Source organism: Bos taurus, chromosome X (genome assembly GCF_002263795.3).
Source record: "Bos taurus isolate L1 Dominette 01449 registration number 42190680 breed Hereford chromosome X, ARS-UCD2.0, whole genome shotgun sequence".
In the NCBI taxonomy this organism is placed as follows: domain Eukaryota; kingdom Metazoa; phylum Chordata; class Mammalia; order Artiodactyla; family Bovidae; genus Bos; species Bos taurus.
This window is the reverse complement of record NC_037357.1, coordinates 66,233,881-66,246,252: the sequence shown is the minus strand read 5'-3', so window position 1 is coordinate 66,246,252 and position 12,372 is coordinate 66,233,881. Positions and strand designations below refer to the sequence as shown.

At 38.8% G+C, this 12,372-nt stretch overlaps 1 protein-coding gene across 4 annotated transcripts in view; it reads right to left on the bottom strand.

Annotated features, from left to right (window-relative positions):
* Positions 1-12,372, bottom strand: part of CHM (CHM Rab escort protein) — a 249,791-nt gene that overhangs the window by 155,417 nt on the left and 82,002 nt on the right. The window lies entirely within an intron of this gene.

Here is a 12,372-nt window from a genome sequence, read left to right as displayed (position 1 = left end):
GAAAATAATGTGTAAAAATCTATCTTATCAAAAGCTCATTCTGGTTTACCAATTTCTATCAGGATATGTGACGTTTTGATGCATTCATTTGGATGTGGCTGTTGTGACACTGCTTAAGAACTAGGACAACAAACCTTCCATCTGCTAAGACTCAACCATATCTGATGTACATATTGTGTGGGCTAAGTCACTTCAGTTGTGTCTGATTATTTGTGACACTAAGAACTGTAGCCCTCCAGGCTACTCTGTCCATGGAATTCTCTAGGCAAGAATACTAGAGTGGGTTGCAATGCCCTCCTCCAGGGGATCTTCCCAACTCAGGGATCAAACTCATGTCTTTTATGTCTCCTGCATAGAAAGGCAGGTTCTTTATCACTAGCACTAACTGTGAAGCCTGATGCAAATATTACTTGTTACCAAAATAGTTTTAAAATTTTGTTGTCAAAACAGCAGGCCCAAAATTACTTCATTCTACTTAATTTCAGATATTTGAAAGTTGGTCAGTAGCTGTGTCAAATCTTGATTATACGTAAAAGTATTTTTGAAAAGTACTCACCCCAGTATAACTAAAGACTTTATAATAATCAAACTAAATATTTTATATTTAGAAATACACTAAAAATAAGAATGCATAATAAAGTGTATAAACTCTTACTAGGGCTTCCCTGGTGGCTCAGATGGTAAAGAATCTAGGGCTTCCCTGGTGGCTCAGATGGTAAAGAATCTGACTGCAATGCAGAAGACCTGGGTTCAATACTTGGGTTGGGAAGATCTCCTGGAGAAGGAAATTGCAACCCTCTCCAGTATTCTTGCCTGGGAAATCCCATGAACAGAGGAGCCTGGAAGACTACAGTCCATGGGGTCACAAAGAGTTGGACACAACTGAGGAGCTAACACACTTTCAAATTCTTACTAAGGCTTGAAAGTGGCCTTTTAAATTTTTCAATAATTTCCAATTATATTCTATGGAGAAAATCACATCATACAATATTTGAATACAGGGGATTTCTGAAGATGTCAAGAAACCTTTCCAAATCTCAAGGGCCAATTTTTAATCTGTTTAAAATTTTATTCTACTTGATACACATTTCTCAGAGAAAAAACAATATTTAATGTATTATATATGCTCAATAAACTAGTAGTGAGATATAACTATAATAGCCTTTGTTTTAAGTAAATTCACCTCAGAAAGTTTCAAAACTTACAGATTTCACAAAGTAGGCAATAATTATTTTTAAAAGGCTCTACTGTCTTGAATTTAACATTTTAAACCGACAAAGAGTAGCAGCAGACAGTTCTTATTATCAAGTATAATTATTAGATAATCATAAACATCCCAACACAAAAGAAGAGGAGGTGAAGTATAGGAGCTTTGAACAGGGTTACCAACCTGAAAAAAAGAAGCATGTGAAGAGAAAAAGGATAAGATGACAAAGTCAAGATGCTGGAGTAGTAAAAGAAGCATTAAAATAAATGTCTACAAAAATACCTTGTTTTAATAAATCTAATCCATTACCAAAATTTATTTTTTAAAAATTCCCTTCACTCACCCAAAATTTTCCATTCAGACAATTAAGATATTTATATTTAGGTTGCCATTGTTCTGAGAATTTAGGCTAAATTTTCTCATGGAAGGACTGAATATGCTTCAATGTAAGGTGACCCTCACACACACTTGCCAAGGATTACATTCAAAAAATGGTTCCTGATCAACATAAAATAATCGAGGCATATTGATAAAAAAATAGCTAAATGAATCTATTTACATCATTTACTTTCTTGATTTATACATAGCTTGAATTATTACATGAAATGTTACTTCACAAATATCGCTTGTTTTTCCACAGTCTAACTGCATACTGAATTGCATTCAAACTGAATCTTCAGTACATCTTCAATGTCAATTTCTTTGTCATCACTACAGGTACTTTTTGAGTCACTTATTAAATCAATCAAGAAAACTGAAATGCTTAGTTTGATACTTGGTACATAATAAGTGCTTAATAAGTCTTAGCTGTATTATTATTAGTTACCTGAATACAATGTTCTAGAATCTATCACCCTTCTTCCCCAAATGTCTAAACACTTCTGAGATACAGCAGTTTCTTAGTCTATGTATGATGCTCTCAGAAGGAATTCCATATCAAGCTACAATTACCATTTATAGAAAATTAGGACAGTTTTTAATGTCTCATAAAAATTGGTAAATTCCAAGACATAACCAACTCTGCATGTTAAATGTATGCTGTAAATATTATAAAAATTACTTTAGAATGATGTCTAACTTTGGAGTAGTGAAATTCTATTCTGAGGGGGAAAATTACTAAACATATATGAAATTTCTTTCCTTGTTTTTTGTTTTTAATTATTCTATCAGGTGACTTCTATATAAGCAAAACCACCAATGACAGATCATTTCAAATTAATGTATCTTCCCAAAATACTCAGATTTTCCCCCCAAAACATACTAACTGAAAGAACTAGTAATATGTGAGATTTTGTAAGGATAGAGATATTTTTTTTGAAAGAATATTTTGGAGAAAAATACTTGCCTGATACTTGTGTATACAGAGTAATTAGAACATGGTATCAAACATATATGATTTATTCTTCAGTCATCATATTTATTTATACTTAAAAAGGGATGCTACTATATTTTAGTAGCATTGGGATATTAGCTGAAAAGGTGACTACAGAATTTTTGTTAAATAAGTAAATAAAAATTATCAACCCTATAATACAGATGAACCTTCATGTCTTCTTCAACACAGAGTAATTATATGACACAAAATACAATCTAGTAAATTAAAAAAGAAGATAAGGGAGAACAAGATGGTGGAGGAGTAGGTGGACATGGAGTACATCTCTCTCCATGGATACACCTTTAGACACAGAAGGGCATGCAGAACACCAGCTGAGAGCAGACAGGAGTACCTGACCAGCAGAAAAGAATATATAGAACCATGCAAAACTCAGCAGGATGAAGGAATTAGGGGAAAAAACAGGAGTGTTAGTAGGACTGAACCTCCCCTCAGTGGGTGGGGGAACTGAAGCAAGGGTCCGATTCCCACATTGGGGCAACTGTCTGAGTGAGAGGAGAAAAATTTAAGGCTGAGAGTGAAACAACCGATCTGTGGCAGCCTAAATGGAATGAGAATCAATCCTTGCCACAGCCATACATACCCCAGACAGGGAAGCAGGTCCCCTAGAAGGTACAGCCACTGGGAGCTGGAGTTTAGGGTTTGTGGAGCAAACCCAGGTCAAGGGCTGCTGTTGACTGTGGAGGAAACAGATCGAGGGGATGTAAGGGAGGAGATTGTAGTGGGAAATGCCTGTGGAAGAAAGCCAGGCAGCCATGGAAGCAAGGCAATACTGCTGAGTCACGCATAGTGGGTGGGGCTATCACCAAAGCCTCTCTCTTTCCATGCCAGGATCCAGCAGCTGAAGGATTCAGAGGCTGACCCATCAAACAGAGTAGGACCCCACCCAGGGTGCTCCTTTAAGTGCCTGACAGGCCGACCTACAAAGTAGGACCCGAGGCAGCAGGGACCCTCTATGTGCTTGACATGCCAATCGACAGAGATGGAACCCAGGAAAGGGAGCCCTGTAAGTGCCTGAACAGTCAGAGCTATGGAGAAAGACTGGTCAAAGAGGCCTTCTGATTGCCAGCTACTAGAGGCTCGGAAAAAGACTCTGATAGGGCCATAACTCCTTTGGCAGAGGAAGTCCATGTCCCTGAATACTTGGCACTGCCAGGGTCTCCACAAGCCAATCAGCTGCGCCACCTTCACACACAAATTGCACTGGGGCAGAGCTGCCACAGGCCAAAAATAAAACCTCTTGCGTCTATGCACACAGGGTCACTTTAGTCACGTCTAACTCTTTGTGACCCTGTGGACTGTGGTCTGCCAGGCTTCTCTGTCAGAGAGGGGGGTTCTCCAGGCAAGAATACTGGAGTGTATTGGCCAATACTGGTTGCCATAACCTTCTAGAGCACTATATTTCCTGCTGCCCTAGCCGTCAATTCCCCTGAGTACCTGGTGCTGCCATAACCTGTGACCCAAGAAGCTGCACCACCTCCACACCTGGTCCTCACTGGGGCAGACCCAAGTCCTCCAGGGCAGCCTCAGGAGCAAACCCCAGTGGACGACGCACATGCAGAGGTGGAAGTAAAACCACAATTGAAACCCAGGGGCAGTGTGGCTAAGGTAGAAGACGCAAAACCAGCTGTATAAGCTGAAGATTTACTCTATATGATCAACTAGGCAGACTCAATGTCCAGGAATATATAAAAGGACATTGAGAGCTTTCACAAAAGAAAACACACTAGTTCTGATATCTATGGACACTGGCGGCAAGAACACACAGAAGTAGGACCAGATTAGAATCTGAGCTGCCCCTACAACAGGTTCAGAGGTCAGGACAGTGTTGGAGGGCATCCTAGGGAGGTGAGGTGGACTTTTCCCAGGGAGGGAAATGACTCTGACAGCAGTGATTCAATAAAATAAAAACACTTATTAGTCTTATGTTTTGACTTGTTCTGTAGAATCTTACGGATTTTTACGTTTTACTTTTTTTTTTTTGGTTTCTTCCCGCCCCCCACCCCCCCGCCCTGTTGTACTTGTCGGTTTTACTGGCACTATGAAATCTAGGTAAATTCCTCAGCTTTTTTATTTTCTCAGTCATATTTTTATTGTTATTATAAACCTCTGCCTCTATGTTGGGCTTTTGCAGTTCTATGGAATTTTCCTTTTTTTTTTCTTCTTCCTTTTTTTTTTTTCGTCTCCTTTTTCACTTTTAATTTTTAAAAACCTATTATGTTTGCTACATTTATTCCTTTGTTTGCTTTTCCTACTGTTCTTTTCCCCTTGCAATTAATATTTAATGTATATAAACTTTTATCTCCCTCTATTTAACTTTGCATGTCTATTCTTTCTTCTGTTCCTTTCCTCTCAACATATTTGTTACATTGCCTTATTCCCCACTTGGCACCTTGCTTTAATTTTGTTTTCCAATTCTTACTTTAGTTAGTTTTCATTCTTAACTGGAAGAAATAATTTTTGGTTTCCTTTGTTCGCCAGGTCAATCTATTGTATTTTATTTTTCTTAGACTGTTTTAATTATGCTTATGGGTGTATATTGGAGAAGGCAATGGCAACCCACTCCAGTACTCTTGCCTGGAAAATCCCATGGACGGAGGAGCCTGGTGGGCTGCCGTCTCTGGGGTCGCACAGAGTCAGACACAACTGAAGCGACTTAGAAGCAGCATGGGTGTATATGTATATGCATTTATTCAGTCACACTTTATATTATTGTTATAAATCTCTACCTGTTGGGCTTTTGCAGTTCTGTGGGATGGGGAGGGAGATGGGAGGAAGGTTCAAAAGGGAGTAGATATATGTATACCTATGACTAATTCATGTTGAACTTGGACAGAAAACAACAAAATTCTGTAAATCAATTATCCTTCAATTAAAAAATAATTAACTCAGGCGGTCCTAAGATAGCGAAGGAATAGGACGGGGAGACCACTTTCTCCCCGACAAATTCATCAAAAGAACATTTAAACGCTGAGTAAATTCCACAAAACAACTTCTGAATGCCGGCAGAAGACATCAGGCACCCAGAAAAGCAGCCCATTGTCTCAGAAAGGAGGTAAGAAAAATATAAAAGACAAAAAAAGAGGCAAAAGAGGGAGGGACGGAGCTCCATCCTGGGAAGGGAGTCTTAAAAAGAGAGAAGTTTCCAAACATCAGGAAACACTCTCACTGCAGAGTCTGTGGCAAGCCTTGGAAGCACAGAGGGCAAAAAAATAGGGAGGAAAAATAATTAAATAATTAAAACCCACAGATTATGAGCCCAACGGTAACTCCCCCAGCAGAGAAGCAGCACAGACGTCTGCACCCTCCACTAGCAAGCGGGGACTGGGCACGGAGGCAAGGGCTGCTTTGCTTAGAGTAAGGACCAGGCATGAATGCCCTGAGGACAATCAGAGCGAACTACTTTGGGCTAGCAAAGCAGACTGTGGGATAGCTACCACACGAAAAGCCCTAAGACACTGCCAGGCCCGCACAACAGAACAAAGGGCTGAACAGAACTAGCCGGCTGCAGACCATCCCCCTCTGATGACAGGCAGCCAGAGCTGGAAGGCGGCAATTGCAGCCCCAGAGACATTACCTACCTAACTGCAAGCAAGCTCCTTTGCTAACTAAGACTTCTTGGGGTTCTGGACAGTCATCATCAGCCTAAGAAGGTGTGTCGGTTGTACACCCAGAAAACCGAGTGGCAGGGACAGGAGAGGCGATAAGTGGCAGTGACCGCACTCGCCAAACACCTCATCACCCGAGCTGCTCTGAGCTGGGAAGGGCACAAAATGCAGGCCCAATGGAGTCTGCGCCTCTGAGGACTACCCAAGTGCCTAAACCTGAGAAGCTTAGACCTGTGAGGTGCATGCAGCCCAGGGCTGGCCTCGGCCAGTTACTGGTGGAGCAACCTAGAGCCTGAGCTGTATGGGCAAGGAGGGTGCATGCGCCATGAGTAGGGGCAGGCCCAATGTGGCTGAGACACTGCAAGCACACGCCAGTGTTATTTGTTTGCAGAGTCCCACCCTTCCGACAGCGTGACTGAACAAGTGAGCCTAAAAAAAAAAAAAAGTGTCCACCACCGCCCCCCTTGTGTCAGGGTGGAAATCAGACACTGAAGAGGCGAGCAAACAGAAGAAGCTAAAAGCGAGGGAACCGCCTTGGAAGTGACAGGTGCAATAGATTAAAACCCCGTTGTTAGTACGGACTACATAGGAAGGGGCCTATAGATCTTGAAAAATATAAGCCGGACCAAGGAAATATCTGAAAATGAACTGACCCCACACTGTCCACAACAACACCAGAGAAAGTCCTAGATATATTTTTACAATTTTTACGATCATGCTTTTTTTTTTCTTTTTTTTTAAATTTTAAAAATTTTTAAGTCCTCTATTACTCCTTTAATTTTCATTTTTATAACCTACTATTACTTTTCAAAAAAAAAAAAGACGATACTGGATGCTTGGGGCTGGTGCACTGGGACGACCAAGAGGGATGGTACGGGGAGGGAGAAGGGAGAGGGGTTCAAGATGGGGAAGACGTGTATACCCGTGGCAGATGCATGTTGATATATGGCAAAACCAATACAATACTGTAAAGTTAAAAAATAAAATTAAAAAAAAAAGACTTTTTTAAAGCAAACTTCATATTTTTTTTCATAATTTTTGTGACTTCTTTTTTCCTTCTTCTTCTTTTCTTTAATATTGTATTTTTGAAAATAAAATCTCTACTCTAGATTATTAATCTTTGCTTTTGGTATTTGTTATCAATTTTGTACCTTTAAGAACCCACTCTTCAGTACCCATTTTTACTTGGGAGAGAGATTATTGGCTTCATTGCTCTCTCCCCTTTTGGAATCTCCTTTGTCTCCACCAAGTCACCTCTGTCTCTTCCATCCCCCTTTTCTTCTACACCCAACTCTCTGAATCTCTGTGTGTTCCAGACGGTGGAGAACACTTAGGGAACTGATTACTGGCTGGATCTGTCTCTCTCCTTTTCATTCCCCCCTTTTATCTTCCTGGCCACCTCTGTCTCCTTCCTCCATCTTTTCTGCTCTGTGTAACTCCATGAACATCTTTGAGCACTCCAGACTGTGAAGCATACATAAGGAAGTGATTACTGGCGAGTTTGCTCTCTCCTCTTTTGATTCCACTTCATCTCATTTGGGTCCCCTCTAACTCCCATCTCCCTCTTCTCTGCTCCATGTAACTCTGTGAACCTCTCTGGGTGTCCCTCATGTGGAGAAACTTTTCATCTTTAACCTAGATGCTTTATCACTGATGCTATATATAATGAGAAGTCTTGAGACTACTGTAAAAATAAGACTGAAAACTAGAAGCAGGTGACTTAAGTCCAAATCCTGAGAACACCAGAGAACTCCTAACTTCAGGGAACATTAATCAACAGGAGCTCATCAAACGCCTCCATACCTACACGGAAACCAAGCACCACCCAAGGGCCAACAAGTTCCAGAGTAAGACATACCATGCAAATTCTCCAGCAACACAGGAACACAGCCCTGAGCTTCAATATACAGGCTGCCTAAAGTTACTCCAAAACCACTGACATCTCATAACTCGTTATTAGACACTTCATTGCACTCCAGAGAGAAGAAATCCAGCTCCACCCACCACAACACTGACACAAGCTTCCCTAACCAAGAAACCTTGACAAGCCACCAATAACAACCCCACCCACAGTGAAGAAACTCCATAATAAAGAGAACTCCACAAACTGTCAGAATACAGAAAGGACACCCCAAACTCAGCAATATAAACAAGATGAAGAGACAGAGAAATACACAGTAGGTAAAGGAACAGGATAAATGCCCACCAAACCAAACAAAAGAGGAAGAGATAGGGAAACTGCCTGATAAAGAATTACTACAAAAATTATAGTGAAAATGATCCAAAATCTTGAAACAAAAATGGAATCACAGATAAATAGCCTGGAAACAAGGATTGAGAAAATGCAAGAAAGGTTTAACAAGGAACTAGAAGAAATGAAAAAGAGTCAATATATAATGAATAATGCAATAAATGATATCAAAAACACTCTGGAGGCAACAAATAGTAGAATAAAGGAGGGAGAAGATAGGATTAGTGAAGTAGAAGATAGAATGGTAGAAATAAATGAATCAGAGAGGAAAAAAGAAAAACGAATTAAAAGAAATGAGGACAATCTCAGAGACCTCCAGGACAGAGTTAAACGCTCCAACATTCAAATCATAGCAGTCACATAAGAAGACAAAAAGAAAGACCATGAGAAAATACTTGAGGAGGTAATAGTTGAAAACTTCCCTAAAATGGGAAAGGAAATAATCACCCAAGTCCTAGAAACCCAGAGAGTCCCAAGCAGGATAAACCGAAGGCAAAACACCACAAGACACATATTAATGAAATTAACCAAGGTCAAATACAAAGAACAAATATTAAAAGCAGCAAAGGAAAAACAACAAATAACACACAAGGGGATTCCCATAAGGATAACAGCTGATCTTTCAATAGAAACTCTTCAGGCCAGGGGGGAATGGCAAAACATACTGAAAGTGATGAAAGAAAATAACCTACAGCCCAGATTACTGTACCCAGCAATGATCTCATTCAAATACGAAGGAGAAATCAAAAGCTTTACAGACAAGCAAAAGCTGAGAGAATTCAGCACCACCAAACCAGCTCTCCAACAAATGCCAAAGGATATTCTCCAGACAAGAAACACAGAAAGGGTGTATAAACTCGAACGAAAACAATAAAGTAAATGGCAATGAGATCATACTTATCAATAATTACCTTACACGTAAATGGGTTGAATGCCCCCAAAAGACAAAGACTGGCTGAATGGATACAAAAACAAGACCCCTACATATGTTGTCTACAAGAGCCCCACCTCAAAACGGGACACATAGAGACTGAAAGTGAAGGGCCGGAAAAAGATATTCCATGCAAATAGAAATAAAAAGAAAGCAGGAGTAGCAATACTCATATCAAATAAAATAGACTTTAAAACAAAGTCTGTGAAAACAGACAAAGAAGGACACTACATAATGATCAAAGGATCAATCCAAGAAGAAGATATAATTATAAATATATATGCACCCAACACAGGGGCACCGTAACGTGTAAGGCAAATGCTAACAACTATGAAAGCGCAAATGAACAATAATACAATAATAGTGGGAGATTTTAATACCCCACTCACACCTATGGATAGATCAACTAAACAGAAAATTAACAAAGAAACAAAAACTTTAAATGATACAATAGACCAGTTAGACTAACTGACATCTATAGGACATTTCACCCCAAAACAATGAATTTCACCTTTTTCTCAAGTGCACAAGGAACCTTCTCCAGGATAGATCACTTCCTGGGCCATAAATCTAGCCTTGGTAAATTCAAAAAAATTGAAATCATTCCAAGCATCTTTTCTGACCACAATGCAGTAAGATTAGATCTCAATTACAGGAGAAAAACTATTAAAAATTCCAACATATGGAAGCTGAACAACACACTGCTGAATAACCAACAAATCACAGAAGAAATCAAAAAAGAAATCACAATATGCATAGAAACAAATGAAAATGAAAACACAACAAAGCAAAACCGATGGGACACTGTAAAATCAGTGCTAAGCGGAAAGTTCATAGCAATACAGGCATACCTCAAGAAACAAGAAAAAAGTCAAATAAATAACCTAACTCTACACCTAAAGCAACTAGTAAAGGAAGAAATGAAGAACCCTAGGGTTAGTAGAAGGAAAGAAATCTTAAAAATTAGGGCAGAAATAAATGCAAAAGAAACAAAGGAGACCATAGTAAAAATCAACAAAGCCAAAAGCTGGTTCTTTGAAAGGATAAATAAAATTGACAAACCATTAGCCAGACTCATCAAGAAACAAAGGGAGAAAAATCAAATCAAAAAAATTAGAAATAAAAATGGACAGATCAGAACAGACAAGACAGAAATACAAAGGATTGTAAGACACAACTATCAGCAATTATATACCAATAAAATGGACAACTTGGAAGAAATGGACAAATTCTTAGAAAAGTACAACTTTCCAAAACTGAACCAGGAAGAAATAGAAAATCTTAACAGACCCATCACAAGCACGGAAATTGAAACTGTAATCAAAAATCTTCCAGCAAACAAAAGCCCAGGTCCAGACGGCTTCACAGCTGAGTTCTACCAAAAATTTAGAGAAGAGCTAACACCTATCCTACTCAAACTCTTCCAGAAAATTGCAAAGGAAGGTAAACTTCCAAACTCATTCTATGAGGCCACCATCACCCTAATACCAAAACCTGACAAAGATGCCACAAATAAAGAAAACTACAGGCCAATATCACTGATGAACACATACGCAAACATCCTTAACAAAATTCTAGCAATCAGAATCTAACATCACATTAAAAATATCATACACCATGACCAAGTGGGCTCTATCCCAGGGATGCAAGGATTCTTCAATATCTGCAAATAAATCAATGTAATACACCACACTAACAAATTGAAAAATAAAAGCCATATGATTATCTCAATAGAAGCAAAGAAAGCCTTTGACAAAATTGAACATCCATTTATGATAAAAACTCTTCAGAAAGCAGGAATAGAAGGAACATACCTCAACATAATAAAAGCTATATGTGACAAACCCGCAGCAAACATTATCCTCAATGGTGAAAAATTGAAAGCATTTCCCCTGAAGTCAGGAACAAGACAAGAATGCGCACTTTCACCACTACTATTCCACATAGTTTTGTAAGTTTTGGCCACAGCAATCAGAGCAGAAAAAGAAATAAAAGGAATCCAAATTGGAAAAGAAGAAGTAAAACTCTCACTGTTTGCTGATGACATGATCCTCTACATAGAAAATCCTAAAGACTCCACCAGAAAATTACTAGAGCTAATCAATGAATATAGTAAAGTTGCAGGATATAAAATCAACACACAGAAATCCCTTGCATTCCTTTACACTAATAATGAAAAAACAGAAAGAGAAATTAAGGAAACAATCCCATTCACCATTGCAATGAAAATAATAAAACACTTAGGGATATATTTACATAAAGAAACTAAAGACCTATATATAGAAAACTATAAAACACTGGTGAAAGAAATCAAAGAGGACACTAATACATGGAGAAATATACCATGTTCATGGATCGGAAGAATCAATATAGTGAAAATGAGTATACTACCCAAAGCGATCTATAGATTGAATGCAATCCCTATCAAGATACGAACGTTATTTTTCACAGAGTTAGAACAAATAATTTCACAATTTGTATGGAAATACAAAAAAACTCCAATACCCAAAGCAATCTTGAGAAAGAAGAATGGAACTGGAGGAATCAACCTGCCTGACTTCAGGCTCTACTACAAAGCCACAGTCATCAAAACAGTATGGTACTGGCACAAAGGCAGAAATATAGATCAATGGAACAAAATAGAAAGCCCAGAGATAAACCCACACACCTATGGACATCTTTCTTTGACAAAGGAGGCAAGAATATACAATGGAGAAAAGACAATCTCTTTAACAAGTGGTGCTGGGAAAACTGGTCAACCACTTGTAAAAGAATGAAACTGGAATAGTTTTTAACACCATGCACAAAAATAAACTCAAAATGGATTAAAGATCTAAACATAAGACCAGAAACTATAAAACTCCTAGAGGAAAACATAGGCAAAACACTCTCTGACATAAATCACAGCAGGATCCTCTATGACCCACCTCCCAGAATATTGGAAATAAGAGCAAAAATAAATAAATGGGACCTAATTAAAAT